Source organism: Oncorhynchus nerka, unplaced genomic scaffold, assembly GCF_034236695.1.
Source record: "Oncorhynchus nerka isolate Pitt River unplaced genomic scaffold, Oner_Uvic_2.0 unplaced_scaffold_4173, whole genome shotgun sequence".
Lineage (NCBI taxonomy): Eukaryota > Metazoa > Chordata > Actinopteri > Salmoniformes > Salmonidae > Oncorhynchus > Oncorhynchus nerka.
Window position 1 is genome coordinate 3,453 of NW_027037124.1, and position 14,068 is coordinate 17,520.

Here is a 14,068-nt window from a genome sequence, read left to right on the forward strand (position 1 = left end):
GCCCGGTGCCCCCACCCCGGGTTAAACATTGATATCTCTAAGCAGAGCCCCGGCGCCCCCACCCCGGGTTAAACATTGATATCTCTAAGCAGAGCCCCGGTGCCCCCAGGGGTTAAACATTGATATCTCTAAGCAGAGCCCCGGTGCCCCCCCCCCCCCACCCCAGGGTTAAACATTGATATCTCTAAGCAGAGCCCGGTGCCCCCACCCCGGGGTTAAACATTGATATCTCTAAGCAGAGCCCCCAGCGCCCCACCCCGGGGTTAAACATTGATATCTCTAAGCAGAGCCCCGGTGCCCCCACCCCAGGGTTAAACATTGATATCTCTAAGCAGAGCCCGGTGCCCCCCCCCCAGGGGTTAAACATTGATATCTCTAAGCAGAGCCCGGTGCCCCCCACCCCGGTTGTAGACAGAATGTCTCGACATCCCCTCCTGTTGTTTGAATTCACAGCCATTGTTCTCTAAACCAAATATACAGGGTGTTGCATACAGGATATCTCCCGAAACTCATTCCGTGCTTTCGATAGTTAGGGACATTTACATTTACATTTAAGTCATTTAGCAGACGCTCTTATCCAGAGCGACTTACAAATTGGTGCTTTCACCTTATGACATCCAGTGGAACAGCCACTTTACAATAGTGCATCTAAGTCAGAACATGGAGCATATACTTTAACACTATGTTACCACAGCTTTAGCGCAAACCCACAGGCCCGAATATTTAGCTGCCAGGACAGATTAAAAAAGAGATGTGAATAAGTGAATCCCTCCTAATAGATATTTCTGAAGGCTACTGGACATAAGTGATTGGGAAGCGACTGTACACAAGTTATTTGTGTTTTAAACAGGAGGGGGGACAACGTTTAATTTTGTTATTTTTTATTATTAACACATTCCACGCCCCAACAACCAACGCACAACTGTGGACCAAGTGCATTGCGCAGAATCACCAGAGGTATTAATTCTAGGCATTTACATGTATGTTTTTAAAAATGAAGACTATTTATACAATGAAACAAGGTTTTTTTATTCACACTGTTTGTAAACAATAACTTCTGCCCTCTTAGGGTCAACTTGACCCACTTATTGATTAGAAAGTATGATTAGAAACCAAGGCTGTGGAATATATTCTCTCTCACAGGCTATGAAAAAGACCAAAGCTAGGACATTGACTCCTGAGTGTTGAACTTATGCCCACTCTAAAACAACCCAGGTTGTTATAAACCCACTCTACAACAACCCAGGTTGTTATAAACCCACTCTACAACAACCCAGGTTGTTATAAACCCACTCTACAACAACCCAGGTTGTTATAAACCCACTCTACAACAACCCAGGTTGTTATAAACCCACTCTACAACAACCCAGGTTGTTATAAACCCACTCTACAACAACCCAGGTTGTTATAAACCCACTCTACAACAACCCAGGTTGTTATATGCCCACTCTACAACAACCCAGGTTGTTATAAACCCACTCTACAACAACCCAGGTTGTTATATGCCCACTCTACAACAACCCAGGTTGTTATATACCCACTCTACAACAACCCAGGTTGTTATAAACCCACTCTACAACAACCCAGGTTGTTATATGCCCACTCTACAACAACCCAGGTTGTTATAAGCCCACTCTACAACAACCCAGGTTGTTATATGCCCACTCTACAACAACCCAGGTTGTTATAAACCCACTCTACAACAACCCAGGTTGTTATAAACCCACTCTACAACAACCCAGGTTGTTATATGCCCACTCTACAACAACCCAGGTTGTTATAAACTCCACTCTACAACAACCCAGGTTGTTATAAACCCACTCTACAACAACCCAGGTTGTTATAAGCCCACTGCAACAACCCAGGTTGTTATATGCCCACTCTACAACAACCCAGGTTGTTATAAACCCACTCTACAACAACCCAGGTTGTTATATACCCACTCTACAACAACCCAGGTTGTTATATGCCCACTCTACAACAACCCAGGTTGTTATATGCCCACTCTACAACAACCCAGGTTGTTATATACCCACTCTACAACAACCCAGGTTGTTATAAACTCCACTCTACAACAACCCAGGTTGTTATAAGCCCACTCTACAACAACCCAGGTTGTTATATGCCCACTCTACAACAACCCAGGTTGTTATAAACCACTCTACAACAACCCAGGTTGTTATAAACCCACTCTACAACAACCCAGGTTGTTATAAACCCACTCTACAACAACCCAGGTTGTTATAAACTCCACTCTACAACAACCCAGGTTGTTATATACTCTACAACAACCCAGGTTGTTATAAACCCACTCTACAACAACCCAGGTTGTTATAAACTCCACTCTACAACAACCCAGGTTGTTATAAACCCACTCTACAACAACCCAGGTTGTTATAAACTCACTCTACAACAACCCAGGTTGTTATAAACCCACTCTACAACAACCCAGGTTGTTATAAACCCACTCCAACAACCCAGGTTGTTATAAACTACAACAACCCAGGTTGTTATATGCCCACTCTACAACAACCCAGGTTGTTATAACTCACTCTTACAACAACCCAGGTTGTTATAAACTACAACAACCCAGGTTGTTATAAACCCACTCTACAACAACCCAGGTTGTTATAAACCCACTCTACAACAACCCAGGTTGTTATAAACCCACTCTACAACAACCCAGGTTGTTATAAACCCACTCTACAACAACCCAGGTTGTTATAAGCCCACTCTCTACAACAACCCAGGTTGTTATATGCCCACTCTACAACAACCCAGGTTGTTATAAACCCACTCTACAACAACCCAGGTTGTTATAAACCCACTCTACAACAACCCAGGTTGTTATAAACCCACTCTACAACAACCCAGGTTGTTATAAGCCCACTCTACAACAACCCAGGTTGTTATAAACTCCACTCTACAACAACCCAGGTTGTTATAAACCCACTCTACAACAACCCAGGTTGTTATATGCCCACTCTACAACAACCCAGGTTGTTATAAACCCACTCTACAACAACCCAGGTTGTTATATACCCACTCTACAACAACCCAGGTTGTTATATGCCCACTCTACAACAACCCAGGTTGTTATAAACCCACTCTACAACAACCCAGGTTGTTATAAACCCACACAACAACCCAGGTTGTTATAAACCCACTCTACAACAACCCAGGTTGTTATAAACCCACTCTACAACAACCCAGGTTGTTATAAGCCCACTCTACAACAACCCAGGTTGTTATAAACTCCACTCTACAACAACCCAGGTTGTTATAAACCCACTCTACAACAACCCAGGTTGTTATAAAATCTCCACTCTACAACAACCCAGGTTGTTATAAACCACTCTACAACAACCCAGGTTGTTATAAACCCACTCTACAACAACCCAGGTTGTTATAAGCCACTGAACAACCCAGGTTGTTATAAGCCCACTCAACAACCCAGGTTGTTATAAACCCACACAACAACCCAGGTTGTTATAAGCCCACTCTACAACAACCCAGGTTGTTATAAACCCACTCTACAACAACCCAGGCTGTTATAAACCCACTCTACAACAACCCAGGCTGTTATAAACCCACTCTACAACAACCCAGGTTGTTATAAAAACTCTACAACAACCCAGGTTGTTATAAGCCCACTCTACAACAACCCAGGTTGTTATATGCCCACTCTACAACAACCCAGGTTGTTATAACAACAACCCAGGTGCAACAACAACCCAGGTTGTTATATGCCCACTCTACAACAACCCAGGTTGTTATAAACCCACTCTACAACAACCCAGGTTGTTATAAACCCACTCTACAACAACCCAGGTTGTTATATACCCACTTCTACAACAACCCAGGTTGTTATATGCCCACTCTACAACAACCCAGGTTGTTATATGCCCACTCTACAACAACCCAGGTTGTTATATACCCACTCTACAACAACCCAGGTAATAAACCCACTCCAACAACCCAGGTTGTTATAAACTCTACAACAACCCAGGTTGTTATAAACTCCACTCTACAACAACCCAGGCTGTTATAAACCCACTCTACAACAACCCAGGTTGTTATAAGCCCACTCTACAACAACCCAACCCAGGTTGTTATAAACCCACTCTACAACAACCCAGGTTGTTATAAACTCCACTCTACAACAACCCAGGTTGTTATAAACAACAACAACCCAGGCTGTTATAAACCCACTCTACAACAACCCAGGTTGTTATAAGCTCCACTCTACAACAACCCAGGTTGTTATAAACTCTACAACAACCCAGGTTGTTATAAGCCCACTCTACAACAACCCAGGTTGTTATAAACCCATGATCTACAACAACCCAGGTTGTTATAAGCCCACTCTACAACAACCCAGGTTGTTATAAACTCCACTCTACAACAACCCAGGTTGTTATAAACCCACTCTACAACAACCCAGGTTGTTATAAACCCACTCTACAACAACCCAGGTTGTTATAAACTCCACTGGTTGTTATAAGCCCACTCTACAACAACCCAGGTTGTTATAAGGCCCTGAGGATCATCTACGAACGTTGGAACATCTACAACTATTGAAGATGCAAAAAGGGCTTTTCAGAAATACATTTGGTTTGCAGATATCTATTATTATAAAAATAATATAACGTTATTATCATAATCTAAAACACTTTAAAGGAGCTCTAATTCAAACATGCAAGGATATATATATATATGATACGATTACCCACCTTTAAAACTGTTGCTGCAAAATCACTTCTCAATGTGTGTACATTTCAAGCTTTCAACAACAATAAACCAACCAGCTCAATAATGTTTCTCAGACTTACACACTGTTGAGTTTTCCTAGTTAGTAAAGAAACAACCACTAAGACAAAACACAAAAAGTTGTAATATAATCTGTATACAAGTCATTCTATACGGAAAACAGGTACATTTTGATTGATCAAGAATTCCCAATAGGTTTGTGTCACACCCGGACCATAGGTTGCTATGTATGTTTATAGGTTTTGGTGGGTATGGGTGTGTCACGCCCTGACCATAGTTTACTATGTATGTTTATAGGTTTTGGTGGGTATGGGTGTGTCAGGCCCTGATCATAGTTTACTATGTATGTGCTATGTATGTTTATAGGGTTTGGTTGGTATGGGTGTGTCACACCCTGACCATAGTTTACTATGTATGTTTATAGGTTTTGGTTGGTATGGGTGTGTCACACCCTGACCATAGTTTACTATGTATGTTTATAGGTTTTGGTTGGTATGGGTGTGTCACACCCTGACCATAGTTTACTATGTATGTTTATAGGTTTTGGTTGGTATGGGGGTGTCAGGCCCGGACCATAGTTTGCTATGTATGTTTATAGGTTTTGGTTGGTATGGGTGTGTCACACCCTGACCATAGTTTACTATGTATGTTTATAGGTTTGGTTGGTATGGGTGTGTCACCCCCGGACCATAGTTTGCTATGTATGTTTATAGGTTTTGGTTGGTATGGGTGTGTCACACCCTGACCATAGTTTGCTATGTATGTTTATAGGTTTGGTTGGTATGGGGGGGATCTGAGTGGGCATTCTATGCTGTATGTCTAGTTTGTCTTTTCTGTGTTTGGCCTGATATGGTTTTCAATCAGAGGTGTTAGTCGTTGTCTCTGATGGGGAACCATATTTAGGGAGCCTGTGTTGTCATTGTTGGGTGATTGTCTCTGACGGGGAACCATATTTAGGGAGCCTGTGTTGTCATTGTTGGGTGATTGTCTCTGACAGGGAACCATTTTAGGAGCCTGTGTTGTCATGTTAGGTGTTGTGTTTGTGATTGTCTATGTTAGGTGCTTGTGTCAGCACATTTGGTATATAGAGTCACGGTCGTTGTAGGGAGCCTGTGTTTGGGTGATTGTCTATGTTAGGGAACTTGTGTTGTGTGATTGTCTAGGTGCTTGTGTCAGTACATCTGGTATATAGAGTCACGGTCGTTGTCTCTGATTGGGAACCATATTTAGGGAGCCTGTGTTGTCATTGTTGGGTGATTGTCTATGTTAGGTGCTTGTGTTGTGTGATTGTCTATGTAAGGTGCTTGTGTCAGTACATCTGGTATATAGCGTCACGGTCGTTGTTCACTTACTCACCTCCAGAAATCTTGTGTCAGTACATCTGGTATGTCACCGTCGTTGTTCACTTTACTCACCTCCAGAAATATCCATTAGGAGGCTTCACAGACGATGTTCTGCTGCCTGGTGTCTTACAAGTCGTTCAGAGTGCACACTTTGCTTTTTTAATATATAAATATTCTTGGGTATGTGATTATTTGGACTTACGCCTAAAATTGTGTGATCGTGAAGGGCGCCGCAAAGGACAGGGCGCAGTTGCTTCTGAGAATCCACGTCTAACAGTCACTTCCCAATTACTTATGTCCAGTAGCCTTCAGAAATATCTATTAGAGGGATTCACTTATTCACATCTCTTTTAATCTGTCCTGGCAGCTAAATATTCGGGGCTGTGGGTTTGCGCTAAAGCTGTGGTAACGTAATGTTAAAGTATATGCTCCATGTTCTGCCCCTAACTCGCAAAAGTACGGAATGTGTTTGCAGGGCCGTGGTGGGATTTTTTTCGGAGATATCCTGTATGCAACACCCTGTATATTTGGTTTAGAGAACAATGGCTGTGAATTCAAACAACAGGAGGGGATGTGAGACATTCTGTCTACAACTGGGGTGGGGGCACCAGGCTCTGCTTAGAGATATCCCGGGTGGTCGGCACACACACACCCTTTGTGAACACACACACCCCTTTGTTTTTGAAACGCACACACACACACACACACACACACACACACACACACACACACACACACTTTTCTTGGTGACAGACCGGGTGATGTCGGAAAGGACATTTTCCTATCGTTAAAGGGTGAGATACATTTTTTAAAACCAGTGATTTAATTCCAAAATATTTAGTACAAACTTTTTTAAAGACGTGTTAGAATTTATTACCAAATTGTACTACTATTTAAACATGCATCATTAGTGTTTTATGTAAAACATTGGAGGCCTACAGTTGTACCGCACACTCACGCACAAACCCTGATTTTCCGTGTCTTTTTCTTCGTGACAGACCGGGGTGATGGATGGAAAGGACATTTTCCTGTCATGAAAGGGTGAGATATTGTGTATTCTATAATACTTTAAGATCCATACATATTTGATGCAAAATAATGAAAGCATAATGTAGTTCAGATAGAGCACGATCAGCAGGGCGGGCGATAGAGTACACAACTGTATCAACGGCTTCAATTTCTGACAAAATCATATTATCATTGAATACAATATATTTGTTTATTAGACCTACCAACATATAACACAATATTGAGATACTAAAAAATGTATATGCAACGTGTGGACTGATGTAGACTATGTAAATGAATGCAGCGACCACTGCAACCTGTGGACTGATCTAGACTATGTTGAAATAATCTAAATGAATGCAGCGACCAATGCAACCTGCAGCGACCACTGCAACTCTGTGGACATCTAGACTATGTTGAAATAATGTAAATGCAGCGACCACTGCAACCTGGGACTGATCTAGACTATGTTGAAATAATGTAAATGAATGCAGCGACCACTGCAACCTGTGGACTGATCTAGACTATGTTGAAATAATCTAAATGAATGCAGCGACCACTGCAACCTGTGGACTGATCTAGACTATGTTGAAATAATCTAAATGAATGCAGCGACCACTGCAACCTGTGGACTGATCTAGACTATGTTGAAATAATGTAAATGAATGCAGCGACCACTATGCAACCTGTGGACTGATCTAGACTATGTTGAAATAATGTAAATGAATGCAGCGACCACTGCAACCTGTGGACTGATCTAGACTGATCTAGAATGTTGAAATAATCTAAATGAATGCAGACCACTGCAACCTGTGGACTGATCTAGACTATGTTGAAATAATCTAAATGAATGCAGCCACCACTGCAACCTGTGGACTGATCTAGACTATGTTGAAATAATCTAAATGAATACAGCGACCACTGCAACCTGTGGACTGATCTAGACTATGTTGAAATAATCTAAATGGTACCTGCAACCTGTGGACTGATCTAGACTATGTTGAAATAATCTAAATGAATGCAGCGACCACTGCAACCTGTGGACTGATCTAGACTATGTTGGAAATAATCTAAATGAATGCAGCGACCACTGCAACCTGTGGACTGATGTAGACTATGTTGAAATAATCTAAATGAATGCATGACCCCTTCATTAAAAACTATGGCCCTTGTTGGCGTGGAGCCATTTTGTTTTATAATGGTTACATGTTCAGTACCACACCCCTGCATTCTATATTATAAAGTAGGCTGTTGGTCTTTGAGGTCCGTTATGTCAATTTGCCTTTATACATCTCATTGACCTACTATCAACTCCCTCAGTTGTAAGCATCTACAATAATCATTAGACGTACGCGTCAGAGTTATCATACCCCGTGTCGGGTTTGGCCTGGGATTGGTTTAAATCAGCTCTTTGTCCCCCACTTACATGGGTAATAATCTCCAAGCTCCTCTAAGCGGTGATGTTTTTGGTGTCTCTAGGTTCATCTCTAGACTGTTGAATGAGGCCTGTTACAACTTTCTTACAAAACCTTTAAAGGTAGTTTGTGAAACCATTCAGTCGTGGATGTATGTAAAACATATTTAACACGTATTGCAGGTTACAGAAGCCTCCTGTTGTACTATGAATCGCCCCTCATCCCTGTTAGATCTTGATGTGTTGGTTCTCTATGTATGTACATGTTTATAATCCACATAGTGTGAATATTGTTTTCCATAAAGTTAATAACCCCCCTAAACCCCCTCTTCCCCTATCGTTAAAGCTTGAGATACATTTTTAAAACCAGTGATTTAAATACACCTGTTGGTTAAGGGCTTGTAAGTAAGGCTTTCCCTGTAAGGTCTACACCTGTTGGTTAAGGGCTTGTAAGTAAGGCTTTCCCTGTAAGGTCTACACCTGTTGGTTAAGGGCTTGTAAGTAAGGCTTTCCCTGTAAGGTCTACACCTGTTGTATTTGGCGCATGTGACAAATACAATTTGATTTGATTAGATTTTTTAATTACACATGATATTTTGCCACGGACACATTTGATTTCTCGATCGGAAGTTGTATTATTTCAAATGCAGAATAGATATTTATTTAGTATTTACAGATGCTCAAAAGGAGCAATTTGAAATACATTCTGACTGTGCTCGTCCTTCAGCTTGATGTGCCTGGTCTGAAGCTCACTACCGAGTTTGGACCTCAATAGTGAGTGTTACAACCGAGGACAGACGCGCTTCAGCCCTCAGCAGCCCCGTTCTGTGAGCTTGTGTGGCCTACCACTTTGCGCCTGAGCCATTGTTTCTCCTAGATGTTTCAACTTCACAATAACAGCATTTACAGTTGACTGGGGAATCTCTAGCAGGGCAGAAATGTGATGAACTGTCTTTGTGGAAAGGTGGCATCCTATGACTGTGCCACGTTGAAAGTCACTGAGATTTTCATTAAGGCCATTCTACTGCTAATGTTTGTCTATGGAGACTGCATGGCTGTGTGCTCGATTTTATACACCTGTCAGCAACAGGTGTGGCTGAAATAGCCAAATCCACAAATTTGAAGGGGTGTCCACATACTTAGTTTATATGTGTGTGTGTATATATATATATAATACAATTAAGTAACCTTTATTTAACTAGGCAAGTCAGTTAAGAAGAAATGATTTATTACAATGACTGTCTACCAGGGAACAGTGGGTTAACTGCCTTGTTCAGGGGAACAGTGGGTTAACTGCCTTGTTCTGGGGAACAGTGGGTTAACTGCTTTTTTCAGGGGCAGAACAACAGATGTTTACCTTGTCAGCTCCTGTTACTGTCCCAACGCTAAAACCACTAGGTTACCTGCCGCACCAAAAGTGTAATATATGCACATACATTTATTCTAACTAGACACAGACGCACATATCACGGCAACGTTGGTTTGCTAAACTCAAGCGCAGAAACACATTATCGGGTATAACGGTCGCCTCACGCCGAACTGCGCATGTGCAGGCCGTCAAATCAAAGACACTCCTTTGATATCAAGTCATTTTTGACTAAAATAATAACGTGCCAGTTTGTTACTTTCACGAAGTTGGAGTAATAACATGTTCAAATACTTAATACATTGGCTCAAATCTAGGTTTTGGCTTTAGATTTCGAGAAAATGTACAACTAAGGAATCATTTTACACTTCTAACTTCTCAAACCCCAAATCACGGCATCGGTCGACTTCCTACAGTCATCTTCCCAGCGGTCCCGGTAGACTCCGGATGTTGCGTCTGGGTTTAGGAATTCTGGTAATGTCATTTCCTCATGAAGTTGAAAGTAAATTTGCAGGCGAATGCACTTACAAAATGGATGTTGAAACTGTGGCGCACATTTCTCGGCAACATTAGAAGTCGGGTAAAAGTATTGATTTGAAGGAAAGACGAGCAGATTCTGGTAAGTCTAGAGGCAACGTACAAACTATTATAAAGTTAGGTCGTCATCAGACATCTAATAGTCAAGATTAGGTTTGATCTATGATCACTGATCATCATGTGTGTAGTGCGAGGGAGAACTTTCACTTTGAGAAGACACGAAGAAAATATTCTGATCAATTCTAAATAAATTATATTTAATTACCAGGTGAATGGTAACGTCACTGTTACAAAAAATATAAATTTCTAATAAGATTTTAGGACGGTTAGCTGAAGCTGAATAGTAAAAGAAAATGGTAGGATGGATTTTATCCATCTTCTAAATCAGGGCTCTCCGATCCTGTTCCTGGAGAGATACCATCCTGTAGGTTTTCATTACTATTCAAAACTAGTCACCTGATTAAAATAATGAGTTGGTTTATAAGATAAATCATGCTATTTACAACTGGGATTGGAGTGAAATCCGACCGGAGGGTAACGCCCCAGAAACAGGGTTGGAGAGACCTGTAATGATAGACTATTCAATAGGCTACATATGTCGATACAAACATTGATTGAATAAATTATGACGTCATTTACATAGTTTGCTGTGCTCCCTCACCTAAAAAAAATACATCATTGCTTATCATGACGACTGACCTGATGGCCTCCGTTGAAAATGTTGTAAAAAATATCAGGCCTAGACTACATTCTCTGTCCTGCTACTGGTAGGACTATAACATAATGTGAACTGATCTGAACAGGTTTAGGCTGGTCATCTATGATATGTAGGCTATAGCTGAGGTATAGACCTCGATCTGCATATCACTAACAAACTGCTATTATACATTATAACCTAGTCTACTTTACATAATATAACATCTGCATATCACTAACAACCCACTACTATACATTATAACCTAGTCTACTTTACATAATATAACATATTATTATTATTATTATTGTTATTATTATTATTATTGTTGCTGTACTGTCTATAACTACCTTAACAAACAGTGACTTATTATTATTATTATTATTGACAGTTACTATGGAGATGAAATGTCACAACTACATATTCATGTGATGCATTACATCTTATGACTGTTTCTATGTCTGTTTGTAAATGTTTTATAAGAGATAGTTAATAAATGAGAACAATTGACATTCAAAAATTACCGTTAACCACAACCAACATGTTGGATCTCTGTTTAGGGGCCAGTGCTCTAAAATGAGTCTCTCTGGGGAGAGAGAGGAGGGGGGCCCTGCCTCTAAAATGAGACACTCTGAGGAGAGAGAGGAGGGGGGCCCTGCCTCTAAAACGAGTCTCCCTGAGGAGAGAGAGGAGGGGGGCCCTGCCTCTAAAATGAGTCTCTCTGGGGAACATGACATCAAACCTAAGAGGTGAGATTACAATTGTGTTTAAAAACTATTGAGTGTTTATTTCCTAAATGCTATTTACACAGTTTTTCACCTTTTAAAAAAAAATCAGAAATAGTTGTTCTTGGCTACCTTCAATTACTGTCCTCGGATTTGTTATTAGTATATTTTAGATGTGTATGAAAATCAGTTTCTTAGCAAAACGCTATATATCCATTGTTTAGCTGAAATGGAATGTTTGTATCCTGTATATTTGACTGTGATATGTGGTTGTCTCACCTTGATATCTTAAGCACTTACTGTAAATCATTCTGGATAAGAGCATCTGCTAAATCAGGGGTTCTCAATCCGGGGTCTGTGGAGGTACTGCAGGGGTTCTCAATCCGGGGTCTGTGGAGGTACTGCAGGGGTTCTCAATCCGGGGTCTGTGGAGGTACTGCAGGGGTTCTCAATCCGGGGTCTGTGGAGGTACTGCAGGGGTTCTCAATCCGGGGTCTGTGGAGGTACTGCAGGGGTTCTCAATCTGGGGTCTGTGGAGGTACTGCAGGGGTTCTCAATCCGGGGTCTGTGGAGGTACTGCAGGGGTTCTCAATCCGGGGTCTGTGGAGGTACTGCAGGGGTTCTCAATCCGGGGTCTGTGGAGGTACTGCAGGGGTTCTCAATCCGGGGTCTGTGGAGGTACTGCAGGGGTTCTCAATCTGGGGTCTGTGGAGGTACTGCAGGGGTTCTCAATCTGGGGTCTGTGGAGGTACTGCAGGGTTCTCAATCCGGGGTCTGTGGAGGTACTGCAGGGGTTCTCAATCCGGGGTCTGTGGAGGTACTGCAGGGGTTCTCAATCCGGGGTCTGTGGAGGTACTGCAGGGGTTCTCAATCTGGGGTCTGTGGAGGTACTGCAGGGGTTCTCAATCTGGGGTCTGTGGAGGTACTGCAGGGGTTCTCAATCCGGGGTCTGTGGAGGTACTGCAGGGGTTTCAATCCGGGGTCTGTGGAGGTACTGCAGGGGTTCTCAATCCGGGGTCTGTGGAGGTACTGCAGGGGTTCTCAATCCGGGGTCTGTGGAGGTACTGCAGGGGTTCTCAATCCGGGGTCTGTGGAGGTACTGCAGGGGTTCTCAATCCGGGGTCTGTGGAGGTACTGCAGGGGTTCTCAATCCGGGGTCTGTGGAGGTACTGCAGGGGTTCTCAATCCGGGGTCTGGGGAGGTACTGCAGGGGTTCTCAATCCGGGGTCTGTGGAGGTACTGCAGGGGTTCTCAATCCGGGGTCTGGGGAGGTACTGCAGGGGTTCTCAATCCGGGGTCTGTGGAGGTACTGCAGGGGTTTTCAATCCGGGGTCTGCGGAGGTACTGCAGGGGTTCTCAATCCGGGGTCTGCGGAGGTACTGGAGGGGTTCTCAATCCGGGGTCTGTGGAGGTACTGCAGGGGTTCTCAATCCGGGGTCTGTTGAGGTACTGCAGGGGTTCTCAATCCGGGGTCTGTGGAGGTACTGCAGGGGTTCTCAATCCGGGGTCTGGGGAGGTACTGCAGGGGTTCCGCGGCACCCTGACTGTACTCGTTGCAATGTCAGACATTTGATAGGATTTTTACATGACACAACCACTTTGCCTTCTCTTAATTATTGACTAATATAATGGAATGCATATTTTAACCAATTGTGATGGTTGTTACCAGCAGAATATTGACAATATAACTGTTACATCAACACTCTCTTCACACCCGTTTAACAACTCTAAATAGCTTTGCCATAGAAGGTATCAAGTCCCTTGCCAATAATGTTGCCTACAACGTTGCATACAATGTTCATTTTCATTGAACACATATTACACCCTAGACGCCTTCAATTGCCCAATTTATATCCATCCCCAATTTAGGAGTATTTTTTAACAATATGATGTTGCGCTCCAAAGGGAGAACTTGAAATAACATGATGTAGATAATTAAATCATCAAAAGAAAAACGTGCTTAGAAAACAAGGTTCCTTATAGAGCCAAAAGGCTTCTATCACTTCCTTAAAATATGAAATCAATAAAAGTTATATATATTTTGGGGTTCAGTGAAGAAGAAACTCTAGAGTTCTGATCAACAAAAGGTTCATGTTTTGAGGATGTGAACCCAGCAGCCCTCCAGTGGTCAGATCAATTCCACCTGTTTTCCAGCGCCCGGCCCGGGATTCGAACCAGCCACCTTTCGGTCACAGCTCCAACTCCAACATG

The 14,068-nt window shown here is 42.4% G+C and overlaps 1 long non-coding RNA gene across 1 annotated transcript; it reads left to right on the forward strand.

Moving 5' to 3' along the window:
• Nucleotides 1-10,386: 10,386 nt before the first annotated feature.
• LOC135566571 (uncharacterized) lies at nt 10,387-14,068 on the forward strand. The gene is made up of 3 exons (XR_010462127.1): nt 10,387-10,520; nt 11,693-11,881; nt 14,012-14,068. It is a non-coding gene; the product is annotated as an uncharacterized LOC135566571 (long non-coding RNA).